Source organism: Eublepharis macularius, chromosome 2 (genome assembly GCF_028583425.1).
Source record: "Eublepharis macularius isolate TG4126 chromosome 2, MPM_Emac_v1.0, whole genome shotgun sequence".
In the NCBI taxonomy this organism is placed as follows: Eukaryota; Metazoa; Chordata; class Lepidosauria; order Squamata; family Eublepharidae; genus Eublepharis; species Eublepharis macularius.
In genome coordinates this window covers 189,045,267-189,057,858 of record NC_072791.1, presented here as the reverse complement: position 1 = coordinate 189,057,858, position 12,592 = coordinate 189,045,267, and the positions used below count along the sequence as shown (strand labels likewise).

General features: G+C 40.5%; 1 protein-coding gene across 3 annotated transcripts in view; it reads right to left on the bottom strand.

The window, feature by feature from the left end:
* Window positions 1–12,592, bottom strand: part of GPD2 (glycerol-3-phosphate dehydrogenase 2) — a 125,788-nt gene that overhangs the window by 102,472 nt on the left and 10,724 nt on the right. The window lies entirely within an intron of this gene.

The window sequence follows — 12,592 nt, the reverse complement described above, 5'->3', positions numbered from 1 at the left end:
CCCAAGCTATCAGCTATTTCAAGGTTGGTACGGAAGCCACACCTACCCAAGTCAGCTGAACCTTGAGAAAGCCAAGACTAAATTTATTTATTTTATTTTCTTCATTTAGACCCCACCTTTCTCCCCAATGAGCACCCAAAGTGGCGTCGCCTCTCCTCCATTTCATCTTTAGACTCTATTTTATCCTTAGGGTCCCCCAACGAACTACTATGGGAGAGTGGAAATTTGAACCTGGGTTTCCCAGATCCTAGTCCAACACTCAAACCACTCTAACCAGCAGACTGGGGGGAATAAGCTATTTGCACACACACACATACAATTGTAATTGTTCTTGATTTCTAAGGTATGATTATCTAATTATGTTCCCATGCCAAAATAAAGTTGTTCTCCACATAAGCTGGTTTTATACGTTTCAGTCAAGTGATTATTTATATGCACTACAATGTCTTAAAAACCCCTAACACATGAAAGGTCTTACACAGGCCTATCGCCCAGGAATGCCAAGAAATAGGAATGGATCAGCATACTCATACCTTTACTGTACGTACAAATCTTTTTAATATTTTAGGAGGTAGCAAAAGTGCTTTAACTGTTTAATGTCTGACCAAAAGTGGCCAGTGCTTTTGTTCCAATATGCTCTAGGTATGGCCCAAGAAGGGACAGTTTTTCCTTCCAAAATGTTTCTCTGCATCCATCCCATGCAAACAAAAGATGTTACAATCACCTGTAACAGCTGCAATTGGAATCTAAGGAGCTGCCTCATTTTGAATCCTACTATCTAGGGCATTTTTTTCTATCTAGTCTGACAGGCAGACAGATCTAAGGTCTCTAGTAGACATCCTTCCCAAATTTGCTATTCAGAGATCTGAGGGATCAATTACAGATCATGTGCTTGTAAAACACCTGCTCTGTCATTGCATGGACCCTTCCACTGGTTGTGACTGTAAGCTAGCAAAGACTCTGATACAGCCCAAAGTCTAAATTCTTCCTTACTGATAGGTATTCACCGTAGTAATAAAATTAATCTTTTTATTAATCACCTCTCTCAACTGAAAAGTGTGCTATATGCATTCAAGAACAAGGTCAGCCTCGTTACCAAGTTAGTTAAAATTTTGAAATATTTTTTCTCAGTCCTTCCATTTGGTCCTGACATCTAAAATCATGAAATATTGCTGAACATGTGCCCTCCATTTGAGAAACATAAATTTTGTAAACAGAAAAAGAAGGCCCAACCTGTATTTGCCTGTGCCAAAGAAACTTGGGGGGGGGGGGGAGAATCATCCTTCACACAAAGTAACAGCCAGCAAGGAATAGTGGTTAGAATGCTACACTAGAGTCTGATAGACCTTGCTGGGTGACTTTGGGCCAATCACACACTCCCAGCTTAACCCACCACGTAGGTTTGTTGTAATCAAAAATGAAGGGGAGAATACCGTAAGCCACTTGGGGTCCTCACTGGAAAGAGGGGTATAAACAAAGTAAATAAATAATCATGACAGCCAGTTATGAGTCAAATCATTAATCAATTCTTGTATTAGTTCATTTGTTTCATGACCTGCTCTCAAGTTCCACTGAGTCTATGGGCCTATTGCAAGAATGAACAATTCGTAAGGATTCAATGCCACATTAAAACCTATGCTCTTATTCAATTCACTTCACCAAGTTTTAAGTAAGATCAATACTGAGTTTGATAGCAAGCCAAGTCACAATGATATTAGCACGGGGCACAATTTGGTTATTTCAGATTCTTATCTGCACAAACTGAAGGAATTGCATACACAGAGATTGGAAGAGTGCCTGAGATGCTTTTGCTAAAGCAGAACAAAAAAATTAAGTTCAGCAATCTCAAGGACAACTGGTTTACAATAATGACAAAAATGTCTTTTGTAAAGGCTGTACGGCTTGATATTTTCTTGAAAATGAATTGTTTGCAGGGAGCCAAGTTGTATTCTTCATTGTTATCCACCAAGGGCACAACCCAGGCAATTGGCTTTCCCCCCTTTTAATTAAAAAGAGATTGCATTTGGACACCAGGGAGGGAAGCAGCTTGACATTTGACTCTAAAAGAAAAGGACCAAGCCGAGATTTTGAGGGGGGGTGTTGCTTTTTTTCCGAAAGGATATTCCAGATCTCGCTGAGGATGTTTAATGAGTCATAATATGTAAAGTATTTAATTGAAAGACAGCTGTTCTGAAGCGACATGATTAAGTGTTTGGTTTTTTTACAACAATTTGTCATTTTCCACTATACACTGCTTGGCTGCAGTTCTCCAAAGCCGTGTCTTCATCATGCCTCTTCCTTTGCTAATCGTTTCTTGTTGTGCTCATTTTCCTTTCTTCCTCAGTCAGTGTGTTTTCACACCTCACACCTCATCTAGTCCATTCTCCTTCAAAGCAGAATTCCTTCATTTAAACATGAAACTGTTTCATATTGGTTTGCGTACATATTCTTGCCCTGCTTTCCCCATCCCACTCAACTGGGCGGGGGAAATCAAAGAGGTGCATGGCTTCTCTCTCTAGTACTCCACCTTTGCCCATTTTTCCCTATCTGACTTTAAGAACAGTACCATGTTGCTTGAGTGCTTCAAATGGCATTACAAATACTTTGCACATTCTTGTAGTCTTCCTGAAAGCTGTAATTCAGCCCAGTAAGTCTTAGCGCTTAATGAAGTATCATTACGTACATTCAAAATGCAGCCTTTTAAATGATGCACAGCCTGCCCAAGATGAGTTGGGGCAAAAGGAAGCCCAGTGAGCCATTAAAATGTGAGCATGTACCAACACCATCCACCTGGCCAGCTGCCACATTCAATGCCGCCACTGCACAGATGCAAAACTACACAATTTGTTGCTCATTTTAAATAGCTATCAAACAATGCTATCACAGGAAATGCTCAAACTGATAAAAGAGGGGCACTGTAAATAAGTAATTTTGATCCCTGCTTACAACTTGGAATTACCCATCCTTTGACAACTAAAGGAGCAGATTTTTTGCATTTTAACTATTGCCATCACAACAACTGTATGAACAACATACAGCAGCCCTTTCACAAAGACAATCAACCTAACCAACAGCACAAAAGGGCATATGCACCACTGCTGTAACAGCATTCCCCGTCTCAAGAGGTAAGTTTAATCTGGCAGCTTTTAACCCACTTTTCCAAAAAGACATTGCTGTGACATACTAGCAATTCCTACAAAATGCATGTATACTGAAACATCCATACCTGGGTGTAAGTTTTGGACCTAGGTGCCCATACCTATGTAAATGGACATTTCAACATACACATCAGTCAGCTGCTGGGGAAAAACTAAGTGCACAATCACTCTTATACCTAAGGCATAACTGTGGCCCAGACTCTTTCACTTATGAGCACAATCTACTGGCCAGTTTTCAGTCTCAATGAACAGTTTCTCAACCATATAAGGAATTTCAAAGGGCAAAGAAAAGGGAACACTAGTGCAAGCAATTCACGAAGTTGCATGGATTAAAAATTCACTGCACATAAATTTCAGAGCCCATCTTTCTTTCCTTTATTCTCTGTTCTTATGACTACAGTCTTGAGCTTCAACAATACAGAAGAACAAAAAGCAATTATGATAACAACAAGTAATGATAATAATGATGGATATAACCAACACCACCCAGCTGCGACACCAAGTTGTCCACATAGGAGAAGAATTTGGCTCAAAGCCTATCCAGATACCATACTATCAATATGACTCACAAAAAGGAACATGTCCTATAAACAAGAAATCTGAAGAGAACAACAACAGATTTTTACCCAGACTTCATTTTCAGGGGCATACATTACTATGATGGAGTCACTAAAAGTAATGAAGGTAGATGCAGTTGTCTCTGTTGTTATCTCTAGTTCATAAATGATAAGTTAGGAACAAAGTTAATCATAAACTAAGAATGATGAATGACTGCATTTCATTTCATTTCATCACTAAGAAGTTTGATTCAGGTAACTGCTACCATGTTGGTTCAACAGAATGAGAGAGGAGATAGGCAAAGCCAAAGACTGTGTGTATGTGCCATTAAGTTGCAACTGACTTTCAGTGATCCCAGCAAGGGGCTTTCAAGGCATGTGAGAAGATGAGCTGATTTGCCATTGCCATTCTCTGCAGAGTTTTCCTTGTTGGTCCCCCAACCAAGTACTGACCCAGCTTAGTTTCTCAGATCTGACAAGATCAGGCTATATCATGTTGCCTTCCCTCCAAAAGCATGTGTTCTAATACATTAATAACTTCTACTTGTAAGGAATGTAGTCAAGGAAAAAATGATATACATGGCAATCCTAAGCGAAACTATACTCTGCAAAGCCTACTGATTTCAAAGGAGAAGGGTATAACTCTGCTCTGCTTGGGACTGCACCGTTTTATTTAGAGGCTGTTTTTTCATTCTGGGGTATCAGGGCATGTAAGGAGTTTCCGCATGAACAGACCTCTGTACCATCCTTAGTTGGTTCAACTTCATCTTGTGAAGGTTTGGTCTTCTCTGTGGTAGCACCCCCCACCCACGCACACACACACACACACTGCTGTCAACAACCTGGAACAAAAATGTCCTGCCTCTTTAAGAGAGGCTTAATGGGATGCTATTTGCCAAGTGATGTTATTTACCTCCGTGCCATGAAAAGCTTCAACTGCCCATTTTCACACTCTGTTAAAGAGGCAGGACATGGGGGCGTGGCGTCGGCACCGAGAGGAATGGACGCCTGAAGCTGAAGCTCCGCTTCAATTCCACCTCGAAACCCCATTAACAGCTTCGAAAAACATTCTACACATCGTAGCATGAAGGGTAAGCAAGACTTATCCTCTAAGAAACATAATAATAAGGCAGGGAAAAGTTTACAAAGCTACTTCCCGGCATCGCAGATTGAAGGTGCTGAGGGGGAGGGGGAAGGAGTGAGCAACAACCTGGCGGCCGTCGTGGCTAATGCTGAGGCGCGAAAAATGCAAACGATTTCATACGACCCAGCATTGAAAACCCTGCTGCAAGAGCTTGAGCTGAGCTTCTCCGACAAAATCACCCATCTGATGGAGCCGCTATCTCAACAGCTACGTGACCTTAAGATAGTTATGGACTCTGCCGTTTTAAAATCAGATCAGGCTCTTAACCAAAATGCCGTTTTGAGGGAGGAGGTTCGCTCCCTGCAATCAGAAAACGATCGTATTCAAAATAAGATCCTGGATATGGAAATCCAAATGCGGGGCTCTAATTTAAAATTTAGGGGGATAGAGGAGAATACCGCCGTGGATACAGACCTCTCTAACTTTTTGGCGGGCTGGCTGACAGCAGAGCTACAACTGAAGGAAACCCCTGCAATGCTTGTAACCAAAGCCTATAGAGTGGGTCCCAAAAATCCGGACAAGAGAAGAGGTCCTAGAGATGTTGTGGCCGTCTTTTCGGACTGGAGAGTAAGGAAGATAACGCTTGAAACAGCAAGGGCGCGAAAATTCCTATCCCATAATGGAGGGCGGATCAGCGTCTTCACAGACCTGCCGACGGAGATCCTGGAACGGAGAAGACAGTTCAAGCCCATAACTGAAGAGCTTAGGAATGCCCAAACAGAGTATGGTTGGACCCGCTATTCAACGCTGCGTCTCAAGGTGAACGGCAAGCTTCAGTTGGTCTCCACTCCCGAGGACGGCCTTCGCCTCCTTCGTGATTTAGGCACAGAGATCGCCATGGAGACAGAAACCAACACACAAAAGAGAAAACGGAGCCTGCCAATGTCTCCTCAGAAAAATAGTAAAATACCCGTTCGGGACACCTGACTTTCAAGTGTAAGATATGTGGCCAAATATGTTGTGTTAGAATGTCCCTATCTTGTTGTGATTACTAGCAGATGGGGGTGGGTGAGGTGGGATTGAAAGGGTTGCTTCCCTATTTGCCCTTTCCACAGACAGTCCTCCTTACTGTTTAATTGCAGCAGCCCCGTTGCAGGAACCACTCAAGGGGCTGCTGAGGACTGTTTAGCAAGTTAATTGTTTTCAATATACTGAAGAAGCTTCTTACTTCTCTTAGTACACAATTGTTGCATTTGTATATACATATTTTTTTTCTTTTTTTGTTTAAGACACTTCAGGAAAATATAAAGTATAGTAAAGTGCTGTGTGCTTGTTGTATATAGTTGATATTGACAGTTAAGGCAAGTTAGTGTTTTAGTATTAGAGGTAAATCCATTAGGTTAGTTGGCTCCCCATTAGGATACTAAAAGAGAGAATTTTAATTAATTTCTAATCAATTGAATAATTTATTGAACACTCAGGATTAATTGAAGCTCAGTGCATTATTAGTCAGGAAAAGTTAACACTGCAGCCTGCTTCAGAAGCACAGTTCTAAATTTTGCTCACTGATAGTCTGTTTTGACTGCCAACGTACTCAAAGAGTCAAAGGGGTTTGATTAAATACTATAAATTATTACCATAACAACTTGATTTTCACCCACTGTATTCTCTATTGAATTTATGATATATGCCATGATTTTTATTCTTTTCTAACCATGAATTCATTGAATGATTGCTTTTGTTAATTACTCAGGATTAATTGAAGTTAAGGGCATTACTACTCAGGGAGAGATAACATAGCAACCTATTTGAGTAACACGATTCTAAGTTTTGCTCTCTGACGGACTGATTGATTGCCTACGCACTCTAAAAGAAAAAGGGGGTTAGATTAAATATTATACATTATTAATATAACAACCTGATTTTTACCCATTGTACCCTCTATTGAATTTATGATACATGCTTCGATTCTTATTTTTTTTAACCATGAATTCATTGTATGATTGCTTTTAAAGTAATGAATTTCTGATTGATTGATTGCTTAGTAACAGATAGTAATCTTCTTATCTGAATTTTACTGCACCTGTATATCAACTCTTTATTTGGTACATAAGGTATCTTTAACCGTACTACTCTAATCCTCCATAGAATATTGGGCCAGTCGTTCCAACACTCCCGCTAGAGATCTAGACATACACGACCCCTGATCGAAAATATTAGACATCTCCCTAAGGGTTATCTTTACTAATCTGACTTTTTTCCTCTCCAAGATGGCATCACAACCAGGTCTTCACATTGTTTCTCAGAATGTGAGGGGGCTAAATAACTTAGTGAAGAGAAAGAGAGTTCTGTCAAACCTAGCAAAGCTTAATGTAGATATAGTCCTGCTACAGGAAACTCACCTGCACGCAAATTTTGAGGCGGAACTTAAGGCCTCGTGGATACAAATGCAATATCATGCAAAGGGCTCTTCAAAATCCCGAGGGGTGGCCATCTTGTTTACCAAAAAGGCCCAATTTGTGCATAAAGCCACTCTAAGAGATCACAGGGGGCGGTTCTTGTTTATAAAGGGCCAGTTAAATGGGCAATTACTCACACTAGCTACAATCTATGCGCCTAATGCACAGCAATTAGAATTCACTGAAGAGGTTCTGCAAAAGTTGAAGAACTTCCAAGAGGGACCGGTAGTAGTGGGAGGAAACTTTAATTATGTAGCAAACTACAGTTTAGATAAATCCTCATTTACCCGTAATAAAACTTCTAAAATGCTAAGAGTTCCCAAAAATCCCGGCCAAGACACAAAACTGCTCGCGCTATTCACACAATTCCATTTAGTAGATATATGGAGGGAAATGAACAAGCTGGTTAAAGATTACACGTACTACTCGGCCCGCCACGACATCTACACCAGGATTGATTTCATCCTGGTGTCACCAGACTTGATTGACAGAGTACAACTCTCAAATATAGGGAACATAGACTACTCGGACCATGCGTGGGTAGACTGTAAATTATCCCTGGAAAGCACGCATGAAAAGGAGAGGCACTGGACATTCAACAAAAACTTAATATTACATGAAGACAATGTGTTGAAAATTGAACAATATATCACTCAATATCTTACAGACAACCAGACAGACATGATATCACCCCAAACAGTGTGGGATGCTCTTAAGGCTGTATTAAGGGGGCAACTGATAGCCTTGTCTGCTGCCCTAAATAAAAAAAAGGCTTCAAAAACAACTTATAATGGATAAAATCCACCAATTGGAAAGTCTGCACAAAGAAAGAGGTAGTAAAAAAATCTATAAGCAGCTGTTACACGAACGTAAAGCCTTGGAGTCTCTCGAGACTCACCAAATCCAAAAAAACCTCTTGCATCTGAAACAGAAACACTGGAATCACTCCCCTAGGACACTACGCTGTATATCCTGGAAAGTTAAGGAGAAAAAGATCAATAGATATATCAGGCTCATAAAAGATGCCAAAGGACAGGTATTCTCTAAATCCCCCAAAATATTACAGGTGTTTAAAACATTCTACGCGAACTTATATACATCAACTAAACCTGATAATATGGCGATCAGAAAATATCTCTCAAACCACAAAAACATCAAAAAATTGACATTGGCGCATAGCAGAATAATGGACAGTCCAATCTCCACTACGGAGCTACTGGACTCTATTAAAAGACTGAAGGGCAATAAGGCCTCAGGGCCAGATGGATACCCGGCTGAATTCTATAAAAAGTTTGCCCTGGTCTTAACCCCACCCTTATTACTGGCCTGTAATGATGTATATATCTCGGGGACCCTCCCCAAAACCTGGTCTGAGGCAATAATTACTATGATTCCCAAGGAGGGTAAAGATCCTTCAAACCCTGGATCTTACAGACCAATTTCCCTACTAAACGTTGATTATAAGATCTTCACCTCTATATTTGCACACCGTTTTAACTCCTTTATTGGAAACTATATTTGTACGGATCAGATTGGCTTTATTCCCAATTATCTGACATCTCAGATAATATCTACAAGGCACTGAATATCTTGACATTCAGTAGACATCATAATATACAGTCCATGTTCCTCTCACTGGATGTAGAAAAAGCCTTCGACACCCTTGAGATCCCATACCTACAAGTGCTTCTCTCCCAAATGAACTTTGGTTCTAAATTTTTACAAATAATCAAAGCAATATATGAGGGCCCCCGTGCGAGAATTAAACTAAATGATATAGCGTCCAATTCCTTCTCTCTCCACCGAGGCACACGCCAAGGCTGCCCCCTATCCCCTATCCTCTTCGCTCTGGCTATAGAGCCTCTGGCAGAGGCGATAAGGACTGATAGGAGAATTCAAGGCATTGAAATTAATAACCACAGCTTTAAGCTATGTTTATTTGCTGACGACATCTTACTATTTATCACAAAACCACTTGATTCTCTAAAATTTCTGAATGACGAACTTTCTCAATTTGGGCGAGTATCTGGCTTGAAAATAAATCCAAGCAAGTCCACCATTCTGCCTGTAAATCTACCCGAGGCAACATGTAGTAGCATAAAACGGCAATTTGATTTCCAGTGGGTCAAAACACACCTTCATTATCTGGGTATAAATATTCCATCTAATCCGGCTCAGCTACTCCAAGTGAATCATGTTCAAAAGCTTAAAGAAATTAAACACCTCCTGCTCAAATGGAACAAGCAAAATCTGGCGTGGTATGAAAGATATCACTTGATAAAATCCTTTGTCCTCCCGAAATTGATCTTCTTATTCCGAACGATTCCAATTGACGTCCCTAGTAAAATTATCAATCAGTGGCAGACAATTTTTAACCGATTCCGATGGCAGAACAAACGCCCCAGAATAGCCTTTAAGGTCCTGTGTGCCCCTAGGGCGGCAGGAGGCTTTAATTATCCTGATGTAGGGCTCTATTACGACTCAGCCAGGCTGTCAGATGTCCTTCAAATCCTACATCCTACCGGGCACTCTGATTGGACTGATATATTGCAAGTCTTCTCCCAGCCAAAAACAGTGAGGGAAACATTCTGGTCCACGCCGAGCCTCCGTCCTCCCTCAGTACACCACAATATATTCCTCAAGGCACTTTTAAAACTTTGGGACAGATACAAAATGGTCCTCCTCCCGACTATATCCCGCTTTTCAGTACTCACGGCCCATAAGGGCATGCCCCACCAGCACAATATAACAGCGCTACGCTCTTGGGAAGACTTAAGAGACTTAAGGTTGCTAGACGTAGCTACTAAGGACGGTATCATAAGCAGGGTAGAACTGAACAATAAAGTGGGCAGGGAAATCCCTTGGTTCTTCTATCTCCAACTGAGATATCTCCTAAATGCACTGGATATAAAAAGCATAATGGCCAAACCGATAACTACACTTGAAACTCTTCTAGACTCCCGATCACTTATTCGTAAAGGCCTCCTGTCAAAATTCTATCACATACTGATTGATACCAAAAAACTAAGCAATGAGGCACTGTTGAACAAATGGCAACATGATTGCGGGACAGAATTATCACAGGAAGATAGAGAGCAAGTTTGGGCATCTGCATTGATTAATTCCCCTGTCACCAGTGTGAGACTCCAAACCTACAAGCTTATCCACAGATGGTACCTCACCCCCCAAAAGCTAGCGAAAATATATCCTGGCAGGTCTTCCCTTTGCTGGAAAAAGTGCGGAGGGCAAGGTACTTTCCCGCATTGCTGGTGGGAATGTACCTATATAGCCGACTTCTGGCAGACGATTCTCCGTGAAATTTCTCGTATTACAGCTTATGAGATACCCTTATGCCCGGAACTTGTTTTCCTAGATCTCTGGAAAGATTTGGCAATTCCCCAAATAAGGAAAGATTTGATCAGAACTCTCTTGGTAGCTGCAAAAAATGCAATTGCACTCAGGTGGAAATCGCACTTTCCACCCAATCTTGATATATGGTACAGAATGGTGTGGAATCACCTTATGATGGATAAGATAGCAGACAGAATCAGATTGCTGCAGAACCCCTCTAAAACTACACAATTTTATTCGAAATGGTATCCTTTCTTGGACTTTCTATCCCAGAATTCATGGCTGGTCTCTAAGCTTCCCTATTACACGGTTATAAACCCTGAGATTTGAATTATAGGCTTGTTATGTAATATACTAGCTTTGCTTGTTTATCATTCCCCCTACAAAGCTAACGCCTACCTTGTACTGTATTTGAACGTTGACAAAGGTGTACACCTCTTATCTAGCTTATCCGCGCAAACTGCTGTTATTACTCTCTTGCTTTAGCTTAACTATGTATAGCACCATGTTATGTTTATGCAGTTACTGTTGTTCTTGTTATATGTTATATGTTGAAAATTCTTTAATAAAAAAAAAGAGGCAGGACATTTTTGCTCCAGGTTGTTGGCAGCCCTGATAAAATAGCCTACCAGAGGAGGCTCAAAGAACACCTTCTGTGAGATTTCATAAACTATCCAAGGCCACCCTGTTCCAACAAGCTTTTAGCTTATTTCCTTAGCTAAAGTCTGTTTTGACAATATGCCAGTGATTATTGTTTTTATCACAGTTTAACAGGCTTTTCTGCTACATCAATTGTTTTCTGATGGGCAATAGCCTGGTTATCATAGGCTGTGATGGTACAAGCGTGATACAGATTTTCAAAATAATAAAGAAATAACGCCTTCTCTTTGGGGACAGTTTCGCACATCTTTAATGCATGTCGAAGCCTGTGCTTGCAAGGAGAACTGAATATGAACTGGTTTATCTGCAGAGCTTTGGATCCAGGGTTTTTGTTTTCCAAGTATACTTTTAGACACAATGGTAACTCCAAAGAGTAGGGGAAAAGCTGCTTAACTAAGATGTCTACATAATCCACCAGCCTGCATATGTACCATTTGTGAATGTGTGCACATACATAAGTACACATTTTTAAAATACTGCAGGTTCAGCAACTTCATATTGCTGGACACCTGCAACTTCCTCAAGCCAATTCCAGAACAAAGGTAAAATCCTCAAGAAGCCAAGATTTCACTTCTTGAGTATCAACAGGAGGTTGTAATATTAGCTGAACTGCGTCAGTGTAGTAATAAGTGATTCCCTGGTTTGGATGAGACCCTCGAATAGAAAGTGAGAAACAAAACATTGCTGTTACTAGGTTAATATGGCTAAAAAGAATATGACCTAAAAACATGACATACTCTTTCTGAGAACTTAATGTTGTTTTAGATATTACAAATCATGCTGGTGTTAAAAGTTTTAAATTTTATTTTCTTTATGGTCTGCCTCTCTCACTGAGACTCAAGGCAGATTACACAGCGTAAGTCAATGGAATCAACAGGATGACACATAATATGCAATGAAATAGGACCAGGATTACAGAAATCTGAAACAAAGCATAATGCCACAGAAAATGGCATTACATGAGCAGAATATCAAATGCAGTGAGAGCAAGATAATACATACAGTAACGGATAATACATATTACAGTAATATAAGTATAAAGTTCTGTTCCTCATATTAAAGCACTTTCCTGATTCTGAACCATTCTGTTATAATATATTCCTATTACATTTATACAAATGCTCTTGTGAACAATTCTGTTTTACATAGTTTGCAGAAACATGGGAGCCTTTCTGACCTCCTCAGGCAGGCCATTCCATATTGTGGGGGGAGTTGCTGATCTTCCTCATTTGCAGGGTGGTACCTGCATAAAGCCCTGCTTCAATGAGTGAACCACTCCTTGCAGAACAGAGGAGAGGAGATCCTGCAGATACAACAGTCCAA